General features: G+C 44.3%; 1 protein-coding gene across 1 annotated transcript in view; it reads left to right on the top strand.

Annotated features, from left to right (window-relative positions):
* The window catches only part of DNER (delta/notch like EGF repeat containing), a 1147135-nt gene that overhangs the window by 1082969 nt on the left and 40738 nt on the right, over positions 1–23428 (top strand). The window lies entirely within an intron of this gene.

Here is a 23428-nt window from a genome sequence, read left to right as displayed (position 1 = left end):
GATGCTCTTTCCCCTCTATCTCTCACTGTGTGGCTGGGTCTCTAACTCTTGCTCCGTTTCTCTGTCTCTCTCCCGCTCCCACTGAAATCGCACTACCTGTTTTCAGCTGGGGGAACCACCTCTCTGAAAGCGGTAGGGGGGAGACACTTTCGCTGGGGCCTCTGGGAGCTGTAGGTCTTGTTGCGTCAGGCACATATCATAGTGGTGCAGGAAGATCTGCCTTCTGAAGAGCAGCAACAAGTAGCAACTGGTGCACGTAAAAGGCATCAATTCGCCTCCTCTCAGAGCTGACAAAATTGAAGGAGAGGCCTAATTTCGGGAAAGGGTCGTCTGCTGGTTGGGGGCTGCCCCACACAGCAGCTGCTAGCCCGTCGCTCCTTTCCCAGCAACGGGCGTGCAGGCCGGCTTCATGTGCACTGCTTCAGCGTGAGCATCGCTGCTCGTCCCTGAGCCAATACTCCATGGGCGTTAGCTACAGAGAAAAGGTGGGACATGAAGCAAATGTTAGCGATTTGCAGGCTACAATTTTTTAATGACAGAAACAAAAGCCAATCCTAAGCAAAGGAGGAATCAGACCCCACAAAGCACATACAACAGATCGCCTGACAGCGCAAGCGCTGTAGACTTGACCAGAAAAGGGAACACCCTCCCCTTCATCCTAAAAACATTTCTTTTGGTCTTTAATTTCCTATCTTTCTTTTGGTCCCAAATCTGGATCCATATAATGTAAAAACTCACCGTGAATCACATATCTTCCAAAGATATGGCCCCCGTCATGGATAGACAGATCCTTTTCCAAAATCTGTGAATTAAAGAGCATATATAGGAAACCTAAAGTGATAAAATCTGCAGTGAGGACCGAAAGACCTTATTCAGCGCATTGCCAAATGCACAGACTCTGATTGATGTGAAGAATTTCTGAATACAACTTAACAGCTTGAAGGCCAGTAGCCTGGGTATTTATTAGTCTCAGAGGCAGACCAGCAGTGTTATGCCCTTCCAATTATTTTCTTTCGACAGCAGCAGTGATGAATGGATGAATTACAAACTGCAGTAAGGCATTTGTGGCCAGATGTACTATTGGCCAGATCACATTGCGGATACTTTGTTTTCATAGCGTCTCTGAAAGGGCCTGACCATTGTCTTTACGCTGTGCCGGATGCATCAATCCAGCACACCCAAAAACCTGTTTACAATGATTCACTGGAACCCTGCTTCATTAATATTCATAAAAAGGATTTCTTCTGTGAGTTCCTGAGAACAGCTGAAAATACAGAGGAGATTTGCAAGGGATAGAGGAACTCAATCTCTACATTCCCTTTTTCAGTTTGCCTTCATTGCAACCCCTGAATAGCCAAAGCCAGGGGTTGCTTGCAAGAACAGGGCAGTTTGTTGAAATATAATTTAAGGGAGAAACAGCCTGATTCATGAAGCTAAATGCGCTCGCAAAAGGGCCAGATTCTCAGAATCTGGCCCTTTGCTAGTGCAATTTTTGCATTTGGGATTCATCATCCCAAATGCAAAAATCGCTAATAAAGAATTAGCAAATATGCGAGGATTAGCATTTAAGGAATCTCTATTAGAGATTCCTTAAATGCTATTCATGACACATTTAAAAATTGCGAATTTGCAATTTTGGGCTGCTATTTACCGAGAGGTCAGACCTCTCGGTAAATAGCAAAAACTTAGAAAAATGCTTTTAAAAGCATTTTTCTAAATTGCATGTTGCACACACACATGTCCCTTGGACATGTGTGTGCGCAACACCTGATTCAATTTGCATTTCAGGGGTGCTACAGGGTGTCCTTTGGACACCCCTGGCACCCTTTCAATCGCTATCTTATTTGCGAGTAGCAAATTGCTACTCGCAAATAAGGAATGTGTAGGAATCGCTATTTATTTAGCAATTCCTACATGAATACCGTTTTGCGAGTCCTTAATAGCGATTCGCTATGATTCGCTATTAGGGGCTCGCAAAATGGCCCGTTGATGAATCAGGCTGTAGGTCTGCTTCCCCTCCCCACCCTGATGCGACAGACTTAATCTGCGCTTTGGAAGTATTTCCTCACGGACAGCTGCAAATGTTTTGTGACCACACATTGGCGGTCACAAACCTTTGATAAATTTCCTTGCAAATCCCAATGGAATGGGCATTCCCCTTTAACCCTACGTTTTTCTTGCAATTCACAAAAATTTGCAATGTTGACATTGTGATTAGCAAAGAAATTTGCGACTCGCAATGACCTTTTAAGCCATAGTGAATTGGTTTTTCACCCTTGCAAAGTCGGCCACTTTTTTAATGCAATCTTTGCAGGGTGGGAAACATTTAGGGCTAGATTTACGAAAGAATTCACACAAGGCAAGAAAAATTAGAAGAATTTAAAACATTTGTCCTCGTTATGCCTGCCTCAAGGAGGTGTAAGATTTTAGCGCATGTCCCTTTCTAGGAATGTTTGTAGATAGGGATTTGTGTCAAAAGCCTTTGGTGGTCACATGTACCACTCATTTAATGCCCCCTTGATGCAAAGTTGTGCAAAACAGTTCATAGTGCTGCTATTTATTCCTTTGGTAAACTATCCAACTGAAATCCTGATTTGCATTGGATAGTAAATCACAGCATAACACTTTGCTTTGGGATTGCGTTACAAAATTGATACAAAGTATTAGTAAATCTGGCCCTAAGTTTGCTTCTGCCCTTTTTTCGATGGGTGTGGGGGTGCAATTATCACATTTTCTGGAAAAAGCTGTAAATGCTGTTTTGTGGCAAATAAGGACTAGCATGGGGAAGACTGTGGCGCTAAACATGCTGGTCAGCAATATAGGTGTGATTACAAGAATCACAAGATCACAAAAATCACATGCTTGTGACCAGAATATCAAAAACTAAACCTTTGAGGTGGTAAATGCACAGAGGAGGTATAGATTTACTATTCTTAACTCCACATCTATGAGATATATATCATCAAGGCAGGAGTTAGGTATAGATAATCTATAAATACTTACCTTTCCATATTTTGGTCCATGATATTCTGACCACTCGGTATTCCTTCCATGATATTCCAGACCCACACCATCCATCACCCCAGTCTGAGGTGTGCCTGATGGACATTAGTGCACTGCTTACTTTTGACTATAACCCCTGGAATTTTGAGACAGACATCACTGCAGCGGCCTAGAACCGTATATTCAGTGGAGCCTGAAATTTCATTTTAGATCAGTCTGATCAATTAACTTTTTGCATCTTAGGGCCAGATATAGGTGGCCAAATATCGAGCGCTAACGCTGAAAGCGTTTGCGATCGGTATTTGGCTGCGTGAAATGTCAGTGAGTTTAAACCTACTAGCAAAATAAGGAATTGCAAAATTGCGATTCCTTATTTTGCTCTTGCATTTAAGTAATCAGTAATTGTGATTCCTTAAATGCAATGTAAGTAGCACAAAAGAAAGTGCACTTTAGCCTTAAGGAATCGCTACTTACCACCAACTTCAAGTTGGTGGTAATTAGCGATTTCCTTTAAAAAATCACTTTTTTGCTTTTTTTAAAGCACCATGTGGCACACATTCATGCCCTTAGGGCATGTATGTGCGTCACATGTGCACACATGCACATTTCAGGGGTGCAACAGGGTGTCTTTTTGACACCCTGGCACCCTTGAAATAGCTCCCACTATTTGCGATTCTTTAACAGCGAATCGCACATAGTGAATATCTTCCCATTGATTCCCATGGGCCTCCTAGCCCATAGGAAGGAATGGGTAGGTATTCCTTATTAGCGAATCTCAATTTGCGATTCGTTATTAAGGAATATTAAGGAATCGCTAATATTTGAGCACTTCCTACCTACATTCAAATTTGCGAGTCCTTAATAGCGAATCGGTAAAATTCGCTATTAAAGATTCGCAAATTTGATTTTCCCTACATCTGGCCCTTAGTCTTGTATGTGACTGTCAGCCTTGTGGTTGTTTTCATTTGTTGTACATTAAACATTTCCTTATTTTCAAAAAACATTTCACTCAGCTAGGTTGTGAAGATTCCTTTCAGCTTTGCATTCACCAATCCACTGAACCCTCCCACGCTTTTCTAACATCAAACAGAAAGGCCCCTTGAAAAGGGGTCTCAACTCTGAGGTTATTACAGGAATGATGGCCCACTGCTTCTCCCAAGGAAGCGGGGAATGCTTTATTATCACAGCCTGAAACTAGAGCTTGGTGTAAATGAGCCTTGTTGCAATCTCACGATATTTCAAAAGGAGCTCTGCTGTTTCCCAATTATTCAAAAACTAGTGAACCAAATTATGAAGCAGCTTTCTGTGGTCTCTTTCAGAATAAAATAAAAGCATTATGTTTCATTTTAAGATTGTTTTTTTGAATTGATTAATCATTGCCAGTAAACGTAACAAGTTTGCAGAGGACATAATGTTAATTTTGCAGCTGCCATAAAAATATTTTTGTTGAAAGTTTTGCACAGGGAAATGTAGCAACACTGAATGGGACTATTGGCAAATTGATAATTACAAGTCTTCTCGATGATCACTGTAAGTCTCAGTGTCCCGTATTTTTTCACTAAAGGGAACTACGTATGGTGCGCATGTGCACATTGTTCAAGGGCTAAATGCTGTCACTCAAGTCAGGTAAGCCAATGGCTGAAGTGGGCTGCAGGGGCAGCTCCATCACTAGGGTGGAGGAACATCGCCTCACTGCTTTCTTGCTGTGCGAGAAGCAGAAACATAAAATGGTAATAACTACCATTTCATGTTTCTGCTTCTTACACTTCAAGAAAGCAGAATGGTTTGGTTGCGGGCAGGCAGGTGGGTGGGTCTGCTCTGCTAGCAAGGGAGGAGTGGTGTGCCCACTCCTGAGTGTGCTGGACTGTTTGGTCAATCCTCTGGGGCTGCCCAAAACAGTCATGCACACTCTGCCCTTTCTCCATGCAGTCTACAATGCAGCCTGCATGGAGAAAATGCCCCCCCATAGCCCCCTGGCTGGGCTACGTCCCCACCAGTTGTTGTGATTGGCTTAGGGAAGGGGAGGGAGGCTGCCTGCCTCCTGTTCCTCTCCCTCCCCGAACCGCTCCGCTCCGCTCTACGGCCTCTCCCCCCCACCAGCGATTAATGCCAGCCACGACTCGAGGGCTGACCTGGTGTCAAATGCTCTATTCTGTGGTTGGTGGAAGAAAAATGTGACTTGTACTACAGCAGATCGGGAGATGAAGAGGGCTATTGAAAGTCCTGGTTAAGTATTTATATTATATATATTTTCACTAAAAACAAAAGGTCTTGGCAAACACCTACTCAAGAAAAGAAAATTGCCAATAACTGTGTGAAAGCACTTTTGATATGCAATGAACATTTTCTCAGATGCAACTTACTTAACCGTTTTTGTCAGTGGAGGTCCCATCCTGTGCCTGAAAGAGTAACATGTAAACTGATTGTATTCAAGGTTCACATGTATTCTGTTGTGTTTGCTACTTTACAAACACTTTCATGTCCAAACCATGCTTTTTAGAGGTGGTGGAAAAATTGATTACATGCTTTTAGTGACGCTCATCCGTCTTTGAGTTAAAAGACAGCTTTCTAGTGCCCATTCTATTTTTAAACATCTAAAAAATGTAATTTTTGAGCCTTCACCATTGTAAAAAACAAATGGCCCTTTTGCAAATCTAAAATCATGCACCCATTCCAGTTACATGTGAAGTGCTTTTAAACAGCTCAATTAATGCCTGTCTGAAACATTTGTTTTAAAAGTAAATGTTTCAATTAATTATTCTCCTGTAATGTTAATATCCAGGCTTGAAACATTTAGGGCCTGATTATGAGTTACAGCATTATCACCCCTGATAAATAACAATACCACAGGATATGTTATTGGGTGCAATAAATAACACTTATTACAAGATAAATAACCCCTAGTACAATAACATGCGTATGTTGGTGTCTACCACAAGAAAATCCACAGGGTATGGTAAATACAATATATTTTCCCTGTTAAATTTCAGCAGGTTTAGCCTACCAAAATGTAATGAATGTTGAGTTTTTAAATGCTTCAGTTAATTATCGTTAAATACCGTTAAATTCCTCCAAACTCGTAGTTTCGACCCGTGCATTAACAGGAGTTACGGATGGGACCGAATATAATGAGCAACTCGTAATCAGGCCCATAGTGTAGTGTGCCAACCACCCTTCACCGATAAGTCTATGTAAGATTGCTATTTGTGCAGTAAGTGAGAGGTGTGTGATTCTCCTTTATGGTCAATCCAGAATGAGTTTGATAAGTTTGAGGTGACACATTCAGTCACCTCAATACATGTGGACTGGGGCGAGGAATGGGAAATCAGAGTAATGAGAAATACCAGTAAGTAATCAGAGCATCAACGGTGAACTGAGCAGTCTCTGCAGGAATTTTGTTGTAAATTTTATCATGATGATTTTTTAAGCTAATTTTAACGGTCTCGATTGATTGAACAATAAACCTTAATACCACACAATATTAGGATGCACCACAAGCATATCTCTACATTCTCCCTTTCTAACCCTGGCCCTGGCTCCACACCCCTCCTGCAGTCAGGCGTAGGTAAAATTGCCACCTGGATGAACAGCAACCTCCTTAAATTGAATAGTGGTAAGACCGATGTCCTGATTCTGGGTCAAAGACAAGACCTATGGAGTTCTAAACATTGGCCTACCGAGATGGGCACCCTTCCTCTCCCACAGACCATGTACGCAATTTGGGTTTTACCATTGATAATGCCTTGACCATGCACCAACAGGTAAGCAAGGTCTCGGCCACGTGCTTTACGATCTTGCAGTGGCTCAGGAAAATCATCTGGATGCTGCCAAGCGACACCCAAAAATCTGTGGCCCATGCCCTTATAACTTCCCGGCTGGACTATGGAAATGTCCTCTACCTTGGGGCTAACAAGGCAGTGACAAGACGACTGCAGTTGGTTCAAAATGCCGCCGCAAGACTACTGTGCAAAATTCCCAAAACAGCCCACATCTCTGGACACCTCCGTGAACTACATTGGCTCAGGGTAGAGAGTCGCATTAAATTCAAAACCCTGAGCTACATGTTTAAAATCAAATTGGGCTCAGCTCCACTTTACCTACAATCCCTTGTTCATCCCTATACACCCTCTCGCCACCTACGTTCCTTATCCCAAGGCAACTTTAATGTTCCTAGAATTAGACTCGCTTGAATGGGCGGTAGATCTTTTTCATATCTAGGTCCCACACTTTGAAACTCTCTCCCCCTGGACATCCGCAAAGAAACTAGCTATGCTCGCTTTCGCAGAGCCATCAAGACCTGGCTTTTCAATCAATAACGCTGTTCACTGTTTTAAACGTTAGGTCACTTAGCACCTTGCCTGTCCAGCGCCGGGAAACCCTTTTTGGGTAGCTGTTGCGCTTAATAAGCTCAATTAATAAAATGAATAAATTGTACCCTTCCACAGCTGATTTCAAATATGAATTCCATGTTGAGATATATTCAGTAAATATTTGCCTGCTATTTAAATTGGCTAACATCTCTCCTTTTTTCCACTATGGCGATCATACCATTCCAAAATCGAAAGGTAAAATTACTCTATAAAGTAGGACATTTGCATTACAGTCGAGCATATAATTGAAACATAGCACGCGAAAATATACTGTTTTTAAGCCAAAATGAATTGATTTTCTCAAAAGCACTTAACATGCAAATGGAATGAGGGCATGCTTTTAGATTTGTAAAGGAGCAATTTGTTCTTTGTAGAGGCGAACCCTCACAAATTGAGTTTCTCAGATGTTCAGTAATACAATGGTCACGAGAAAGGCGCCTTTGATTGTGAGAAAAATGAACTTCACTAAAAGCATTTCATCAATTTTTCCACTTCCAAAAAACATGCTTTGGTACATGAAAGTGTTTCTTAAGAGAGAAACAAACAAACACAAAACGGCCGCTGGAATTTGGGAATTTTGAATTGAAGCAAGTGGGTAACCTCTAGTGACAAAAAGGTTAACTAAGCCTCATCTGAGAAAATGGTATTTGCATACTAACATTACTTTGGCACCGCCATTGGTAATTCTCTCTCCATCTCCACATGAATTACAACATTTTCAGGTGAGGCCTTAGTTAAGACTATTTGTTTTTTGTAAAACACATGTGATATATATTCTTACATACATGGGCGTTCAGTAGTCCCGGTTTATCAATTTTGTTCCGCCCACCACAGAATACAGCAAGGGGCACCGGGTCAGCCCACATCAGTCACTGGTTTACCTGACCGTGAGTGACAGCATTTTGCCCACGTCCATTTTTCACATCCACCCAATAAGTGTTCCCCTTCAGTCACAGGGACCGCAGGTGCAATGTGTGCTTTTCCATCCACCAAAGAAGTCTCTAAGAAGAAGCAGAATTTAGTAGCTTTGTGAGACTCAACCAATGTACATTCCGTAAAAGAGGGAGTATTTACTGAGTGATATGAAGGGCTGCAGTAAGAGTGCAGCAGCACCATTCTTTGCAGCCCTCCTTTCCCTTCAGTAAATATGTTGGTTTTGCCCCTGCCACTGCTTGGGGCACCACTAGAAGAAAGAAATATGCAAATAAGTCTGCGATGAACCTTAGAGGGCACTCCCGGTCTAAGAGGGTGAATATTTTTTAATGGCTCCTGCCACTTTAAGTTGGTGGCCAAGTATGTTATTCCTTTAATTTGTTTTCCATTTAAGGGTGCTCTGGTCCAATTAAACCTGGGGACAAGCGGATTGGAATTGTCATCATGGACAAGCCAACAGATGAACAGATGAGATTCTGTGCCAGCTCTAAAAGAAGAGTACAACTGAAAGATTATAGGGAACCCCTAGAAGTCCGCCCCAGAAGAAATTAGTGGACTCATTGAAACAGGAAAAACAGGAGGATGACTGTCAAAAAAGGAAGAAGAATTTTTAACGAATAAAAATACATGTATAGATATCAAGTAGGCGGGAGAGTGGACCACTTGTCCTGTGTCACCAGGGTCTTAATTAACGTGGCGGACCATCGTTGTAAAAAACCCTCATATACGGACACAGGCGTTGGGGGGTATTTGTTAATTCTCCACCTTTGTGTACCGTAACAGCATGAACATTGGGTCTTTTCCTTTGTTAGGTATGCTGACCTCCACATGGAGGAAGGCCAACTGGGTTGACAGTAGTGGCCAGAAATAAAAGAGGGCGTGCTAGTGCTAAAAAAAGTGAAATAAAATTCCTAAAATCAATTCTCTTGTGTTTTATTCTTGAGGCATATGATGTAGGAAACTAAAAACAAAGTTGTGCCTGTGTAGACCCAGTTACTGGCCTATCGCACTGGTGATCGTGGTATTCATGGTCAACATGTTTCAGCCTCTTGGGACCTATAGAGACTTTCGTCAGGACCAGTAGGTTAAGAGCCTAATTGTAGCTCTTTAGGGTGAAGTAAGGGTTTTCTTTAACTCACCACCTTTATTCGTTAAGGTCAGATCTATGGTATCTGTGCCTAAATGGAAAAGAGTACAGAAAAACATTTCAGAAAATCACTGTGTCATTAGTTGGTAACATGTTTCTCTAGATCTCAATTAGCTGTGACCATCATGTACTTTTACTGTCCCTGGGTATCCAGTTTGGAATAGGGTACGCAAAAAGCGGTGGGCGTTCCATTCATGCTTGTGTGTAATGCAGGACTAGGGAAGATTATAACAGGGAAACAACACATAGGTCATGTTTGAAAAGTTCTCAGTGGCAAACTGGTTAGGCCAGTTGTGGGAAACCTTGCCCTGCACTGCCTGGTTGCCCTTGAAGGAGCTGGCGACACGTTTAAAGTCTCATCCACCCCCGACTGGTTTATATCAATAGGTGGGGCATTACCTGCCCCGGTATTTTCAGGTGTATGAACAGGGGATATAGTATGCAAGCTTGGTGATTTGTGTAATACATCTACAACGGCTAGTGTACCTGGGTCACTATGTGATTGTAACTTTACTGGGTCCAGGGATAACCTTCTCTCAGCGAGAGCAATTTCTTTGCTTATTAAGGATTCTGCTCTTAGAAAAAAACCATCTAACGTTCCAGACAAACTTTTCTGCTTACTCATGTTTTTCTGGATATGGACAATTTCACGTTAGTAAATACGTTCAAGAGAGCAACACAGAGAGTAGGAATTTCAGGGTTTTTGCACTTGGGAATAATCTACTAGTGTTGGTAGTACAAAGTCTTTTCACCATACACGAACACACATAGAATGATAACGGGTGGCCAGTAATCGTTCCTTAATGGTGTTCAACAAAAGCATACCTAATCGTGCAGTCGTGTATCAGTCAATTGGAAGCCAAGGGGGCTGGCCCTGCTTGGCCTCTTCCGACCCCGGGCGGCCACAAACGGCCCGCCCTTTGCCCGGGCTTAGCCCGGCTACGCCCGCGCACGTCCCGCGACGCAGGAACTCTCTCCTCCTTTAATGCGCAGCCTGATGCGAACTCAGCGTGTGGGCGGCGTCAGCCGCGGTGGGCGCTGGGGGATGTGGTCTCCCCCCTCGACGGCCACGCACAGGTGTGAGAGTGCAGCGGCAGCGGGGGAGACCAACTGGAAAGAGATGCACGCGTCCACACAGTTGAGAGAAGGTCCTGGGCAAAAGCAAAGCGTTCCGGTAAGGCAGAGTCCGTTTTCAGGGATAGAAAAGCGCCCAGCAAAATGCAGCACCCACTCAGCCGCAACTCTCTCCTCCTTTCTCTATAGTCTATTCGTGGTTGTCAATGTTGGTTGGCACATATGTTCATATGTAAAAGCGAGAAGAGAGACTACATTAATGGTGGCTGCACGATGTTATATGAATATCGGCATTGCTACGTTCTATATTTGTAAATGCCAATTATATAGCGCCATTGCTAAGTTCTATATTTGAAAATGCCAAGGATAGATGAATCTGCTTTTTAAATTAAAAGTTGCAAAACATTAATTATGCAATCTTCTAGATAATAATGTTAGTTGGTGGGTGTCGTTGTTGGTGATTACTATGATACTTGGTATGTTCTTCAGGAAGGTTGTTAGACAGTTTGTTCAGGGGTATTTGGGGTGAGTTCATATTATGCACCTATGCTAGTGAATGCCATGGAATATTGTCATTCTGCGCTTCCTCGTTCGTTTTAAGACGGTGAACCCAACGTTGTTCTTTCTCATACAGAATTTGTTCAGCGTTGTGGCTCTTGACAGATAGAGTCTCTAGTACCACCCAATTGATGTCTTCTGGGAGATGATTGTTCTCAATTAAATGCCTGCTCATCTTTGTGGTTGCCTTTTTACATCTGATGTTACTCCTGTGTTCGATAATGCATTGTTTTATCTTACGGCAAGTCATTCCTATGTATTTTAATTCACAGGGGCACACAATCATGTACATTACATGTGTGGTGTTGCAATTTGTATGGTTACGTAGCGAAATACTTGGACACCAGTGATATATATCCTACCAAAGATCCATAAAACTCCTACCAATTCCACTGGCTGTCCAATATTATCCAGAATGAGTTCAATATTGGAATCACTTGCCAAATACGTGGATGTATTCTTAAAACCTCTAATTGAACATATACCTAGGTACCTCAAGTATACGACAGATATTATAAATCAACTAAAAACCAAGAAATTCAGGTGACATTAGATATTGTTAGCATGTACACCAACATCCTACAAGAATTCGTGATGGAGAAAATGGAATGGTTCCTGAAAATATGTCCAAGACCCCATGAGTTTCCAACATCATACATATTGAATTTTACAACAAAACATTTTCCACTTTAACCAGCAATTTTAAATGCAAGTAAAGGGAACTGCTCTGAGTTGTCCCTTTCACTCGTGAGATGGCCATTATGTTCATGGCGATGTACGAAAACAAGTAGATTGACAGGGAAAACCCATACAAGGACAAGGTTAGTGCCTGGAAAAAGATACATTGATAATGTGATGATGATCTGTAAAGAGAATGAAGAGGAACTAAATGTATTCTATTGGCCCATATTCAGGATTGGATCCTAGAGAAAAATATCCTGTCTGATTTTCAGATGGGCTTTCGTGCCAATATCAGTACCCTGGACCAGGTTTTCCCCTTTCTCTGCATTTATTGGAGAAAAGTTGTCATCAAAGGGGGGAAGCTATATGTAGCCTGCGCATGACCTTTGACCTGATCCCTCAAGCTAAACTCTGGAGAGTGGTGGCAGAGCTGGGACTCCCTCGAAATCTGCTAGATATTCTAATTCTTCTGCACTCAGCAAATAAAGCCCAAGTTAGGTGGGGAGAGGATGGTCAATTAACTGAGTCCTTCATGATAAATTGTGGAGTGAGACAGATGCATTTTAGCGCATAGCCTGTTTTTGCTTTTTATTAACAGGGTAGTAGGCTTCCTTGATAGGGATAGGTGCGATGCCCTAAATGTCGGGGAGAGAAGAGTCCCCGCACTTCTCTTCGCTGACAATACGTTATTAATATCATAGTCCCCACAAGGGCTCCAACTGTTATTAAATGATTTTAACATTTTCTGTAATGAGCGTGGTCTGGAAGTCCAAGAGGCAAAAAACAAATACATGATATTTGCTATGGGAACTTTGAAGCCATCTAAGAGACATATGCATGTAGGAGACAGTACAATAGAACTAGTCTTTGATTATTTGGGGATCCGTCTAACTCCAAATCTATGCTGAGTACCCCGTATAGAGAAACCACAGTTGTCTATAATTCAGCAGACTGCCCACATAAGCAAGAGCCATAAAAATATGGTGTCTAGGAAAGTGGCTTCAGCAATATAAATATATAACATCAAAGCCTTAGGAAGAGTTTTAGATGGAGCAGAATTGTGGCGTATTGGAACACTGTTTGTCTTACTGTCACTGAACATCCCTTTATAAGATCTCTTTTTAATCTCCCAGCCAGCACTCCCCTGATCCCAATTTTCCTTGATCTGGCCCAAAGAAAACTGGCCCACAAGCTGGACTGCAAGCTTTTAATGTTCTGGCATCACCTATGGACAATTGAGGAGCTCACCCCCTATCGAGGGGCAATTAGGGATCTTCTGATACAGCTAAAGGTAAGTACAATTCCCTGGTTTAGGACCCTGGGAGAACTGTTGAGGAAATTGGGGATGGAGGTTTATTGGTCAAGACTGGAGGAGCTATGTTCGATTCCAAAACCCTCTATTGAGATTCTACCCTGGTGAACGATGTGACAAATTCTGTGGTTTCTCTGACCCAAGAGTTTATGAATTTTAAACTCTGTCCGCTGTTTGAGGAAACAATCGATGAAATTGTCCCACCTCTTGCACATAAGCTATTCCTTCAATTCAGATATAAGACCCTTCCCACTAAATTGTTCTGTAGTAAGGGGCAAACTAATGAATTTCCTGATGATAAATGTCCAGCTTGTAAAGGAAGCCCTGAATCCCTAGTCCATCTGTTATTTTTCTGCCCACATTACAAGAACTTGAGGGACAAGTGGATAACCCCTTTGTGTAGGCTTATCGTTCCTGGCCACTATCTCGACTTGCTCAGAATTCTTTCTACAGACACCTGTAGATTAATAGTTTTTAGTTTAGCAAAAGTTCTGTTACCTCTATGGCTCAAACTCTCAAATTGCATTGTATAATAAGTTTTTTGCTGCATTTTAATGTTATATATGAAAGAGTTGTATTTTTATATGGCTCTTATTGTTTTACGACATTTTCAGTGGTTTCTCCATGTACTTTTTAAGATCCTTGTGATCAAAATAAAGTTATGAGGATGATGGTAAAGACAAAAATGTATTCTTGGAATAGTTAAACCATAGAAATCCAGATATACAATGTTCAATGTCCGTGAGTAGGAAGGAGATCAACTTTGAAGACCTCACAACTAAACACAAAGGAGGATAGCTTTACACAACCTTGTAAACTAAAGAAAAGTATAGAAACACCTTTCCTCATTACTCCAGCTCACATCCAGAAATCTCTAAAAGACAACCCACCATACATCCATATAGTCAGTCTCTGCATATCTGGAGAAAGTTTTCAGTAAATGAAGACTGCTTTAGTAATGCAACAATATTACTTAATAAACTCCAGGAAAGACCATATCCCAGAAATGAGCACAAAAATGAGCATGATATATCCCTAGAGACCATTTCCTTTCACCTAAAGCAAAAAAGGAATTGAATTTTCTGGTCCATGTTACAGCATTCAATGGAATTGCCAATTTGTGGAAAAAATAAGCAATTTAAAAGAACTGGCACATTGTTTCAAGTCTCAGCAAATTCCAAAGCCCACCACTCTTTGTCCTAAAAGTTGTTAATTGGGCACTTTTGGTTATTAAAAATAATTTTTCAAAGTGCTGGATGTATAACACTAAGCTCCAACTTGATCTGTTTTATGTGTTGGTGACTATATTTATAAATATATATATATATATTTTTTTTTTTCTTGATAAAATAAAGTATATGTACACAATTAATCTTTTGCATACTTAAGTAACTTCAGTGATTGATGGTTAGTGGTGGCTCTTTTTCTGAAAAGCATCCAATAATGTGGAGGCAGTGCATGGAGACCACTCTTGTGCTGCTCTGTTGGGTTACCACCAGGCTGACAGGATTCACTGTTGGCACAGGAGCTGACATGTGAATCTACGGCCTGCATCCTTGCGGGTTGGGTTCAGGCTTTATTGCACCGGCCGAATCTCCATTGGTGTCTTGCCTGGCTGTTCTGGGCCTCTGGGTTGGGGCTCTAGGCCTTGAAGAGGTGCTCCAGCCACTGTGGAGATGGGGAACTTGTAGCAATTCTGGATTCAAGCAATCTTGCTTGTCCAAGAAAATATCAATTAATCTTATGCTGACCACTGGGCCTTGACCCACGTCAGGGGTAAGTTTGAGACATAGGGGCGGATCGCTATACACCTGTTTTCTCATGTCTTTTGTTTAGAACAGGAGACCTTCAATGGGACAAAATTCTGGCACCATTAGTTTTGCCTTGTTTTGCTCCTGGTGGCGAGCTCCATCAACCAGTAGCATTTTCAATAGGCCCCCTTGCCTCTAGAGTGGGCACTTGGCAGGGAGCTGGATTTGCTGGCTCCATGCACTAGTCTTCTTGTGTCCTGGCTCCTGGTGCTCCTCTCCTTCTGATGGGGACATTTTGCACAGCCCCTGCTGCTGTCTTTCAGAGCACCTGGTATGGGTGAGGAGTACCGATCTTCGGCAGCTGGTCCTCAGGAGGCATTAGGGGGTCAGTTCCACTGGCCATGGACAGACCCATCTAGTTGGGGAAGGTCAGCTCAAAACAAGGGGCCATATTATCAAGACAGGCGATAAACTTATCGCCGTTTTAGCGGCAGAAAACTGCAGCTAAAACGGCGATAATAGGCTTGATAATATGCTCTATGGAATTCCTATTGAAGCCCATATTGAAGCCTATGTTAGATGTCCTTCACATTTATCATGGGCTTCAATTGGAATTCCATAGAGCATATTATCAAGCCTATTATCGCCGTTTTAGGAACAGTTTTCTGCTGCTAAAGCTGCGATAATTTTATCGCCTGTCTTGATGATATGCCCCAAAGTCCTTAGCAGGACATCAGGTGGCTCCTCCTTCCAGCTATCTATTTCTCTGCTACCATTGCCTTCCAAGTTTAGTGAGCAAGGGTTTTTAAGTAGTGGTGGAAAGGTCAAGATGTACAGGCATCCCTGGCCAATCCAAGGGTGCCACATCATCCCTCCACATCTGTCCCAACTCTCCTTCTCAACATTTTGGGACAATTAAAAAATGGTGCAGTAAAGAGTTTTCTGCTAAGAACTACACTGTGAAGAACTCCTCTGAGGACCTCACTTCCACCCCTAGCTAACATCATTATCAGATCCCTTCCCACCAAGCATTCAAATGGGAGCCCCTTCCCTTTGTCTACAGATTTCTAGGCTTTCTCCTAGTTCAGTGGGTCTAACATGTCCCAGCCCAGTTGCAGTGTGACAGCGAATTATCAGATGCCGATTTCCCCCATGCCTCTTTCCCTTCACAGGGGCTGGGTCAATCACTGTTAACTGTTCCATTTGTGCAGGGAGGCCTTTGTTACCTGTGCTGGGGAGAAGGATGATTACCTTGATTCAGCTGGTGGAACAAAGGCCTGGAATCGGATTATGGGTTGAGCCAGAGAAATATGTCAATTCTTGACATTCCATAAGATGTATTTGTAGGCTTGTATGGGATCCTGCAAAATCAAACTCAGTGTGCATGTTTTACCACAGTTTGACATGTTTCTGGGCTGTGTAGGTCTAAGTGGAGCAAAACTGCACTATAACACAGATTTCATCAATATGTACAACACAGTGAAATCACTAAAAATATTCCAGCAAACCCTACTGACCTATCTATGAATATCCACTAATATTATAAGGTCTACGCTTGTCAGCACGGATCCATGCAGAGTCCCTGCTGTGTAATGCTATGTGTGGGCAATTACCAGGCTGCGCACAGCAGCACATCAGTGTAGCTATAATCCAGCCATGGATGCACTGATGAGGAAACAGCCAGGAAGTCATTTTGTAGAGATTCAAAGTCCGGGGTATCTTTCCAGATGTTTCATTTTGTGGAAAGCTGTTTTACTACTATTAATATCTATATTGAAGCTGCGGCTGAAGCAACCATCCCATATTACCTCTTGATTTCTTACCTTTCCATTGATTGGGAGCTTTAGAAAAAATAAAACTTGTATAGGAGGTAGAGCAAGCTTATTTGTTTTACTGGGCGAGATGGACCAAGGACTGAGTTTGAATTTGTTGGGTTTAAGCTTCCTTAACACCCCGGGTTGCACGGCTTGAAGACTCACATATTATGGGATCCGAGAGGAAGGAGCCTTAAGTGACTCCATATGGGAAAGGAATGTGTGGTCTCCCAGTGCCACATTTGGATGCAATCTGAGAGGAAGGACTTTAATCATTTGTTGAAATTGTCAGATATATAAACTACTGAGAGGAGGATGTATAGAAAGATATTTTAGTCTACTATGTTGGAGGTGGTCAGGAGGCCCAGAAGGTTAAACATGTTAAGGCAGCCAAGTTCAGCACCTTCCAAAAGGTCACTTTGAGGGAAGATACATAACTGGAGAAAGTTGATGAAGCCTATAAAAGAATATCTAGTGGCGCTGTATGAGATGCAATGAAAACCGCATTGAAGATTACAATTCTGCCCACAAGAACCTTTCTCTTTAATGTTACTCTGATGATCAAAGAATGATTTTATCTTGTCTGGATCCTTGCAATAATGAAAGGGAGGCCATTCCTTTTGGAATAATTATGCATTTCTCCTGCATTCTGTTGGGGCTATTTAGGCTCTTTTGGCAATATCTTCTACTTTTGAGCTACTTATCATTCTGGTTTTCTCACCTCACACATTTTTCTATATGCTTAATACCCTCAGGTTTGGTTTTCCTTCAGAGATTCTTCCCTGCCAACTCATTGAAAGAGAATCCTAAAATGGTATCTAAATCCGAATTCTCTAAACGCCTTTGAATATGTTACTAAACCTTTTGAGAACTTATTTTCTAAGTTGGGAGCTTCCATATAATTCAAAGCTTTGGAAAATGTGAGAAAACGTTTTTAGACTTTAAAACCTCAGACTTACTTTAGAGCGACTTGCTCCCAACTGCTGTACCCAAGATGACTCTTTGTCATTGGAAATCAGTTGAGCTTGTTGCAGAATTCTGTTATTATCAGAATTCTCATCCTCAGTCTTCCACCATCGCGCCTTTGTTCTGTTGACTCTTTTGTTCATACCGCCAAGCATGCTTGGGTAGGCAACGGACACCTGAACACCGCAATTGTTTCCTGATTTCAAACAGTTGTCAAATGTTTGGGATGAAACTGTGTCCTTTTTAAGGACTCCACCACAAAATGACTACTTTTCATTGTTTCATGAGAATGGTACTTGAGTACCCAAAATGAATATTTCACAGTTTCATCATCCCAATATCGTGAGTGGTGTACAAAAGTGCCCCTTTTTGACATGGTCACTCCCACCTTTTGTCTGGTATTTGATGCAATTTTGACAAAAAGTGCAATGGGGTTCCTGCTAACTTGGTCCTCAGTGCCAGATCTCTTTCCCTAAACTGTACAATTAATTGTTTCCCAAATTGGCAATACCTTTGGCCCCCCTGTAAGTCCCTAGTAAATGGTACTTCAGGTACCTAGGGCAGGGGTACTAAAGAGGGTCCCTAACAGCTACAGCATGTATTGTGCCACCCTAAGGGAACCCTCATCTAACTAATGCAGACTGCCATTGCACACTTACACACAAAATTAGGGTTTTGGTTCCAAAGTAATTATAGGGAAAACCCACAATTTTAGACCTGGTCTATAGCTGTTTATAGTTGTCATCCATCCTGTTTTATGCCTGTACAACATAGTTAAGGTGATAATGGAAACCCTCATATTTATGGAGGAAGTACGCAGTGGAGAAGCCACCAGTGGAATCTTATCAAAATAAGAAACTATGGGGCATATTCTCAAGGATTTATCTCTGAGTTATCTGCACTTTATCTCAGCCAATGTGACAATAAATGATCACCCATTCACAAGCTGATGATAACAGCCCATAACACCAGATTCCCAGCGATAGCAGCTGCAAAAAACATCGCCACAGATGACCCCGGCAACTATCGCTAATGAGATGCAGAGTAGGCGTTCCCGAGCAAAAAGCTGCAACAACATCACTCCACAACATTCTCTATGACCAGCCAGATCGGGGATAAGAACCCAAAACAGGCGATAAGGCACGTTAGCAGCAGGAAATTAACACCTGCTCTGACCTGGTGTAAAGTCGGATGACAGACTGCACCAGAAAAGAGAGCCCAGCCCAGAGCCACACCTGAAGATCAACAGATGCCATGGAGCCACTGATCATGCAGCTCGGAGCCCCAACAGGGCCACAACACCCACCACCCCGAGAACCCCCCTATTCACCTCCCTGGCCCCCACTGCCTCCCCAGACCACCACAGAGGCAGCGCAGACAAAGACAGCAACCTTCAGAGAACGCACCAACCTCACAGACACGACACCAGAGAATGTCATGGCCCACTACAGGCTCAAAAGGACAACCATCCTCAGCATCCTGAACATCACTGCCCACAGGGTGATGGTACCAACACAGTGGACAACCAACATCCCACCTCAGACAAAGCTACTGGCCGTGCTGCACTTGTTGGCCTCTGGTACCCTCCAACCAACAACCACCAGAGTTGGAGGAGTCTCACTGCCAGCCCAATCCAAGTTCCTCACAGCGGTCTTGGATGACATCATCAGCTTGGTACCCCACTACCTATACTTCCCTCGGACTGTGTAAGAACAGCTGGAGACCAAGCAAGGCGTCTATGCCATAGTTGGCTTCTTGCACGTGTTAGTGGCAATTGACTGCACACATGTTCTACTAGTGCCCCCTGGCAACACTGCACACAATAACCGTAACACAATGCACACGCATTCCATCAATGTGCAGGCAATAGTGGACCAACGGGGAATCTCCACCAATGTCGTCGCCAACTACCCAGGCAGTGTGCATGATTCCTACATCTACCGACAGTCCATCATCAACTAGTGCTACCAGGATGGCACCCATGGAAATGCGCTGCTCGTTGGCAAGTACCAAATAAACACACTTCAATTCCACAATCATGCAACACACAACACTGGGAATGTACAAGTTACAAACTCACATACAACATGCCAAACAACAAGCCGACTCACCAGACACGACAGCACAACTTACTGTGGGAGCCTGGGCCAGCCATGTACATCAGCCATCAACGGCATGGCACCTCAGCCACACGATAGCAGATTATGGGGAGAGGTGGGGACCAGGCATGTGCGAAAGAGGCAAGTAACCCATGAATGAGAATGTACACAATGCCAAGTGTGGCGTCAATGTGATGGCCAGACTGCAGTATGCAAACCACACACATATCCATGTCAACATACACTGCTTTTGTATGGAGTGTAGTGGACAGTGGACGCAACCATGTCACCCCAGACAGTGGGGAAGATTGCGGAAATGTAGCTTGTTATGTCCCGCCTTGTAAGCATGAGCGGAGTGGGCTGGCCCGGCGTACGCCAGGCCAGCATAGGGGTGGGAATAAAAAGCACATAATTCTGGGCGTGGTTCTCTTCCGAAATGCCGAACGTCTCTGCCGGGTTGGCGCCTCTCACCCCACCACGAAGCTGATGCGCCGCCATGAGCGGTGTTGCCTGCGATCCTGTGCGCCTGCTGCACCCCAGGCCGCTGGTCCCTGAACCCGTCTTGGCCGCCCCTGTGCACCCAGGCCTCACTGCTCACCTGCCAACACAGGCGTGTGTCAAAGAGGGCCCACCACGTGCCGGTGCAGGCTCCAAACCCGAGGCCCGCAACCCTGGCAGCCTCCTCATACCATCACGGCCTCCGCGACACAGGCCCGCAGTACTCCTTTCTCGTTGATGTACTCCGCCGGCATACACAGCAGACTAGTAGGTCACACATTTGGAACTGAGTCTTGATTTAGCAATGACAGAGTTCATATCATTGTACCGGCCTCATCGCAGACTGCATCCCCTCTCAGCCCTGGTGCTACAAAGATTGTTTCTCGACATTCATGGACACTCTCTGGTTGAACTTTGGTGACGTCTGTGTACTGGGTGTTGTCTTCATCCTCATGTAGCTGAGCTGATACCGACTTGGTGGTAATAACGAGGCTGTAGCATTCCACTCCTCAATGTGCCACTTCCGGATGGCTTCTGCCCTCTGCATCATGCCCTGGAGGGCACCTTCCACTGTGCCCCACAACCCTCCACTACATTCACCTTCGACATCGACGAGGAACCCCTCGGTCTGCTTGGCCCTACCTCAGTGCACCGCACGTCACCGTCCCATGGCGTTGTGCCTCTTCTGGCCGCAATGCATGCTGGGCCCCTAACTTCTTGCAGCTCAAGTCAGGGACCCTGTCTGATGAGATATTACATGGCCTTTGAGACGATGGCCTTGGGGTCATCAACACCATGTGTATGTGGCCTATGCTGTCCGCTGCCTTCGGCCTCAACTGCGGTCCACCAGGGCTCACACATCAAATCGAGTCCTGTCTGGCCTGGACATCGCATCACCGCAGGAGGTACACACCACCACCGCCAGGACCACCTCCTGACGCCAACTGCCAGAGTCGAAACAGTTGTACTGGCAGACTAATGGTGTTGCTCACAGCTGTCGTGCATGCCATCATCTGCCTGATATCCTGCTCAGCACTCCATGGACCATTTCTGATTGAGTTGTGTGCGGTGGATAGCTCACGCAGCAATGTTACATCAGGCAGTGTGAGAGACATGGAACAATGATGAGGAAGATGATGCAGGTGTAACACACCCCACTGCAGCTGCATCAGGAATATCCCGAAGGGACACAATCCTAGACATTTTCTTCACTTCAGCGCGCTCAACTCTAGTGCCCCAACCTCAGTGCACTGCAACTCACGGACACTTCTGTTTGCATATTAGGTGACCTCTGTACTTGCTGCAGCTACCACCATGATGCTCCCCAGTTGTCTGTGTAATGCTGGTATTTTCTGTTTCTGTTTTAATAGTGTTCACTGATCAAGTTGGTGCCAGCACCGACCACTCCGTGAGGGCTGGCTTACACTCACCCCATACACATCTAGCACAGGCGTCACTGTACATGTGACCCTGCCAATAAAGGTGCCGGGCGCACGTGCCCGTAGCCAGTTCCACAAACTATCTGCATGTGTCTGTGTGGTCATAATGTATGCATGAGGGCCCCGGACCCTACAACATTATATTGTGCTGTGTACAGTGGACGCAACCATGTCACCGCTGGCAGCGGGTAAGACTTTGGACATGTAGCTTTGTCGTCACCCACTCAATACGTAAGAGGAGTGGACAGGGCCACCATACGGTGGTCCAGCGTGGGTGTGTGAATGAGAATTCCGGGGCTCTGGGCATCGTTCATTACAGGAAATGTGCAAATGCATGTGTCTCTGTCGCAGTGTGGGTCTCCTTTGTGGGGTGTAGGTGGTCCCTGATGGGACTTAGACACCCACGTATCTGATCTAGTTCGGCTTCCATGAGCTCTGACCCCACCCGCACCTGTTCGGCCACTTCCTTTTGGCATTCTAACACCTGGCATTGGAATGCGATGTGTGCTTCAGTGAAGTGTTGGGAGCCAGCCGTGGTGGCGGGTGCTTCCTGCTGTGTGGTCTGTGCAGGGGCTGGGGTCTCCTCTATGTAGCTTGGCTGCCCTGCTCCTGGGGCTGGGTTGCCTGAGATGGTCATGAGCTGTTGTAGGGCATTGGTGTCGAAGGTGTGGTGGTCCTCTCCAGCATCACTGATGAGTTGTCTGGTCTGCTCTGCTGGAGGTGTTGTTTGTCCCTCTGCAATGTGATGGGGAGATGCATGTTGACTTTGTGTTGACATGTATGCTGGCGCATTGTTCTAGTTTACATGCAGACTGTATGACAATGTACATTGTGACTGTTTGGGAGGTGCTGAATATTTGATGCGGGACAGTGGAATTTTGAAATACATGACAGATGTGAGGTTGTACAGGTACATTTCAATCTCACAGTTTCCTGCTATGTTAGATGTGATTGGCCTGTTTCTGCGCATGAGCGGACCCAGTTGTGTCCTCTGTTCTGCAGTGTCAGTGTTGCAGTTTGTAACACATTGTCTTTGGATGTGCTGTGATTGCTATGTCTGTGTGCTGCAGTGTGCCATGGGGGTCAGAGACATGATCTTGGGTCATTGTGGGTGTGCAGTGTGCTACAAATTGTTGTGCATGTGTGCCATTGTGCCCATCTTCCCCCGTCCCCCCAGTCCCGGGTCGTTACTCACCCTGTTGATGTTGTTTCAGGTCCTATTGAGCTGTGTCCGTACTCCCAACTCCTTGCACCGTTTCCACACTGATGACTGTGGCCTTCCTTTCCTCCAGCTCCTCCTGTGGCACAGACTTCCGCCTCCTGTCGCCATTGCTGACTTCCTGTTGGCAGCGGGTTTGTGCTTGGTTTGGCTTTTTACATCATGCCAGCGCCTCTTGGCCTCCTCCATTGACCTCCTCGACACTCCGACTGCATTCACGTTTGTCAAATTGGCGTTCAGTTGATGTTAGTGTTCTGTCACCTCTGATCCGGTTTTCCTGCAGACTGCACCCCGTCTTCCTCTTCCTCTTCTCCTTGCCCTTCCCCAACCCCGAGGTTCCTTGCTGGTGATCTGTGGGGCTTGTGGGGTTCGCGTTGGCCTCTGCACTTGGTCCGGGTGCATCCATGGTGCTACACAGTTTGTTTTTGTTTCGCTTTGTTTTTGTTCTGCTTTTATGGTGATTTTTGTACCCCTGACGTGTGGGAATTGCAGGCCTGTCGATTGTTTTTGCAACTTTTTTTGTGTTTGTGTTTCGCATTTTTGCGGCGTCGCATTGACTTTATC

Source organism: Lissotriton helveticus, chromosome 11 (genome assembly GCF_964261635.1).
Source record: "Lissotriton helveticus chromosome 11, aLisHel1.1, whole genome shotgun sequence".
In the NCBI taxonomy this organism is placed as follows: domain Eukaryota; kingdom Metazoa; phylum Chordata; class Amphibia; order Caudata; family Salamandridae; genus Lissotriton; species Lissotriton helveticus.
Note: the sequence above shows the minus strand (reverse complement) of the source record. Positions and strands in the feature narration are given on the sequence as shown.